A 5,129-nucleotide genomic window follows, 5' to 3' on the forward strand; every position below is an offset into this window, starting at 1 on the left:
TAAAATTCAATTTTAGTAAAGATTCACATTTGATATATTCTAGCTTGTAGGACAATTTGGGGTCCTACAAATTTGGCTATTGAGATTCCAGAGAATTTGTCATGCGGAGAATGGAGATTCCAGATTTTTGTTTGAGTTAGCCAGATCTGAGGGAGCTAACTAGGTGGAGAAGTGTTTTTGGTCTAAGCTGCTGCTGGTTTCTTGTGCTTGTGTTTGTTGTCTTGTGGTTTTTTCTAGTGGCCTTTGTATTTGTTTTCTTGGAGTTGAATGATATTTCAGTTTTCTTCTCAAAAAAGGACAATTTGGAGTCTTGGACTATTATTTGGGCATTTTGTATCAAGTCTTTGGATAGTTTTTGTAGTTGGTTTTTGAAGATACTCAAATATGTTGGTTTTCATATGTACGTACTTTTAGCAGTACTTACTTGTGTATAACAGTGCTGATGCACTTTTACATTAACATTCAAAGCTATTAAATCACGCATTTACATTAACATTCATTGCAATTGGTGTGTACTTGTGTATAACATATTTTCCTATGTTTTTTGTTGTTTTAAAGAAACCATAAACCAAAGGAATATGTAACGTTTACATCACTATGAATTCGTAAGGCATCATCAACAATAAAGCAAATTGACTCAAGTTGAATAATTGATGGTCCATTACAATCAAAATTTGATCCAAAAAAGAACAAATTTTATTAAAATGTACATTTTGATCACAAAAGCCATAATAATTAGAGTTCTATTGAAATATACACTTTGATAACAATGTTATCCAGTTCTACAATTGGCGTGTCTCTTGCTTATTGACCATACATTCCTTCCACAGTTAGCAATTTTCAGTCTTAGCTTGATCACTTTAACTTGTCTCGTGTTATACAGCTTGCCCCACTCTTTCCTGGTATGAAGTCTCTTCATTATTAAGTTTTTTGTACCAAAGCTCTAGAATCCCAGGTTTTTGGGCATATGAAATGCAATCGCCTAAAGTACCTTGCACTTTGAGAGTCTTACCCCCTCAAGTTATTGATGATTCATAATAATGCAGGAAAGTATACCAAGCAGGGATTGATGAAACCTACAAGCAATATCCAACAAATGCCAATCGTTCATATTGTAAACTTCTTTATTTTCCAACAGGTTTAACCATTATGATTATGTAAAACACTAAGCTTGTATTTTGATGATTACTCGCAACCAATATTATGTTTTTTGTGGGATTGGGGAGAGGGGAAAGAAGAATAAAAATAATTAACAACTGATTAAAAGCCAAAATTGAACATTCACAGTATCATACATTTAGTTTATGCATCCTCAAGCCAATGTGATTAACCTTACAATAACAGACAAGGCTGTAAGCTTTTTATATGGTGAATTAGTGCACTCATGCATGCTTACCAAATAAAAATTGTCAAAAAGTTTCCCCTAAGTCCTCCCCCAAAAGAATAGTAAGTAAAAAAATTAGATTGAAAGTTTGCAAACAACTAACCAAAAATTTAAGATAATTTAATAAATTAGAAGATGAGGCACAACAAAGGGAAGAGAGTTTACCCTAGCTTACAAAAACTAACTCATGCTTTTCTTATATGTTATCATTTACATGTCTTTTTTCTTTAACTTTTGCAAATTATAAAGATTTTTCCATTTTCCAATGATTAATTCTATTTCTTCTCACACCTTCCAGTATTCGCTTTGTTTATTGTTTTCCTTTTTCAGATTTTTCATCCTAGCCTCAAGAAACTTGGGTGTGGTATCAAAACAACCCAAAAATCAATTACCTTTTGGAACAGATTCAGATCAAAACAACCTATAAAGCTGAAACACCCACCAGCTGTTTTGTTTCATCCCAAAGCTCAACCCACATAGAATAGAAGCCAAACTCAGCATTAAGAAATCAATAATAAAAAAATAGCAATATACTAATTTATTTTCCTTTGTTTTCCAAGCAACCAAACAGAGCTTATAAATAAGAAATCAGAGAGAGAAAACTCATTAGGCAGTGGGTTCGGCGAGTTTGGGCTGGTGTGAGACGTGGCCGACGAGACAACTATGGCTTGGCACGTTGGTGATTGTGGTAGCGGCGACAGCAAGGTTGAGAGACAGCAAACCATGGCAATGGAGGAGAGAGATTGAGATTTTGAAATATTCAGAGAAGATGGGTTTGCTTAGTTAATTCAATGTTTAGAGGAACTTTATCGGAACCACGGTCAGAATTGGTGGAGCGGAACACGGTGGTTGCTAGTAGTAGCCGTGGAGATTGAGCATCAACTTCTCTCTTTCCCGATTTTCTCCAAACCCAAACCTTAACCTTCTTTGATTTGGGTGTAAACCAAATCGACAAGGCTGGCTCACCGCAACCACCACCTCCGATGGTGGTTTCTTCTCTCCTTTGACCAAAATCTTTTTCTCTGTCTCTCAATCTCATTTCCCTCCATAGATCAAACTTGAATGATCATCAACTTCTAACCTTTTCTGATTTGGGTCTGAAATCTCTTTCTACATCCGATTCTCTCTAAACCCCAACCTTTACTCTTTCTCTGATCTGGGTCTAAAAAGGATGCGTGTATGGGTGTCGGGATCTTTGGTGAACTAAGGTTTTTTTCTTTGTTTTTGCTGATGGGTTTGAGTTGAGTATGCTAGAAGTGGAGGTTGAGAGAGTTTGAACTTTGAAATTTGAGAGAGAGAGTTTGAACGGCTGGTGAGAGAGTATTTTTTTGTTCGGTTGAGTTAAACCCCAGTTAAGTGTGTTGAACTCTAGTTTAAGTGTGGTTTACATTTTAAATAACGTGGATCATTTTTGAGCGTGGATCATTTTGGACAAAATCCTCACTGTGTACTGGAGCTTTTCCATTTTAAAGGAAAATGGAGAGGATCTGTATCCCTAGGAAATACGTTTGCACATAATGACTAGTCTTTTCCATCCTTTTTCTACTACAAAGGGTTTAAAGCCTTCTGTTTTCGTTGTACTATACTAATATTTACGCTAAAACTAGCATGAGACCGGGGCGGGCTCCCCTCCCGTTATAATATCTCCAGTTCTCTCATGTTTTTTCACCAATGAAAGACACGTGGCAAGCAACAAATCCAAATGTTATAAATAAGCCACATAATTTTCTCTCCCTTTTAACTCTTTTCAGTTTTCAATAAAATTTTTCTGGGTTTGCTTCAATCACATGATACGAAAAATGATCTTTCAAAATCATATTTTGATGGTTTCCACTATCACGAAATGATCAGCCGCTCCAGACCCATATCTAGGAAGCTCAAGAACTCTTTCAAGAGCTTCAAAGTTTGATGGGAACAACTTATGATGGAGAACAGAACAATGAATTGGGTCTTTGATTTGGGTTTTATCAATTGTGATTTGAATGTGAAGAGAAAGGCCGATTAATTGGATAAATGAATAAAAAAATTAAGGAATAAAAGATTAGAGAAGAATATCATAGCTGCTTCAAGGCTTTGAAGAAGGAGAGGAAGCATTCAAACTGGTACGGTTGATTCTTTCACAGCTTTCAAAGCATATTCAAAAGTTTCATGCCAAACCCACAGCCCATCGGAACTCCCACGGCCAGAAATCCGTATCAGACCCGATGTCTCACCTCCCCAAGCTCGTCGGAGGACCTCAATTTCACACGCCTCCGCCAGAACGAGCCTTGATGCTCATAGCGACATAGCCATGAAACCCACAGTGCCAATCCAAACAACAATGGTTTCTTGTTTTGCTATGCCAATCTTAGCTGTGAAACCCACAGTTTTAGCCCAAACCCATTGCCATCAAGTTCCAATCTGCCAATCTGGACGCATCTGATGCTCAGGTAGGTGAGATCCATTAGGGTGGGGATGTTAGAGAAAGATGCAAAGAAGAAAGAAAGACAAAAAATTGAGAGAAAAAACTGGTATTTGATGTGTGAATTTTCTAACCTTAGGATTTGTTGTTTGCCACGTGTCTTTCATCGGTGTAAAAACATGAGAGAATTGGAGATGTTATAACGGGAGGGGAGCCCGCCCCAGCATGAGACCATATGACTAACAAGTTGAAATAGAACGCGTTATACTAACCATTGCCAACACAATCACAGGGCTCATTTTTTTTTGGGTCTTTGAGAGAGAGAGAGAGAGATAATCTGGTGCAAAGTCATGATTATCGAGGGCCTTGCATGAGAGATACAGAGAGCGAAGGAGAGCCAAGAAGGACTTAACCGATGGCAGAGCCAAAGCATATTGCTTTCACAGCAAGTTCGGCAAGTCATTCTTGACTCAACTCCACTCTCTATCTCATCATGCAAGACACATAGACAAATGTCACTAATCTTCTATATACCGCCTTCATATCTTTCTTTAATTTATATCCTTCAGCGCAATTGACATATATATAGGAAGAGATATGTCCTTGGGGTTGCACATTGTATTATTGATTGGTTGTTGTGGGAATAGAATCTGGAAGATGAATGTGTGATGGGAATGTTGGGATATGATGCGTCAATGGGAATTTGTTCTCAGGATGATAGTCATGATAAGATTTTGACACAATTTAACAGGTCTGCATGGGTAATATGTTGGTTTTATGACCAAATCCTGTTGCACTCACTAGATAATTTCTAGATTCTATGTGCCTTTTGATAAAAGGGTCCCAAAATAATTGACTATGAGAAAAAAAAAATTCTCATGTTCTTTACATATTTAACCTCCTCGAATTCAACTCTAACGTCCCTATTTGAATTATTGTGACTTACCTTATGATATTGTGTTACTCTGCAATAGTTTAACAAAACAGTTTTGTTGATTTAATTAGTGAAACTGGCGTGCTTGTGTCTCACGTTGGATTCTATAGTCCACAAAAACAACATATCTTGGAAACTTCTGGAGAAATGACAAAAACAAGCATTGGCATAAATTCACACTGTCTCCTCGTGAATGACTTAGATATGCAGTAATGACTATTTCATATTTGTATTATGCAATGCAGTTGAGGAATTCATAGGCAAACTTGATGGATTTCACAAAAGCTTTTAGCCTTCCACATACACTTCTCATCCAAAATTTTGATAGGTGATTGTGAGAATAGAATTTTGGTGGGGACAAGCGCAGTTCTAGGAATTTTTTCTAGGGTAATCATTAAGAAAATTAAATT

At 36.8% G+C, this 5,129-nt stretch overlaps 1 long non-coding RNA gene across 1 annotated transcript; it reads right to left on the reverse strand.

Moving 5' to 3' along the window:
- Window positions 1–673: 673 nt before the first annotated feature.
- LOC136063729 (uncharacterized) lies at window positions 674–2,698 on the reverse strand. The gene is made up of 2 exons (XR_010625345.1): window positions 1,777–2,698; window positions 674–1,076 (listed from the first exon to the last, which is right to left on the reverse strand). It is a non-coding gene; the product is annotated as an uncharacterized LOC136063729 (long non-coding RNA).
- Between the last annotated feature and the right edge of the window lie 2,431 nt (window positions 2,699–5,129).

Source organism: Quercus suber, unplaced genomic scaffold (genome assembly GCF_002906115.3).
Source record: "Quercus suber isolate HL8 unplaced genomic scaffold, Cork oak 2.0 scaffold_566, whole genome shotgun sequence".
Classification (NCBI taxonomy): domain Eukaryota; kingdom Viridiplantae; phylum Streptophyta; class Magnoliopsida; order Fagales; family Fagaceae; genus Quercus; species Quercus suber.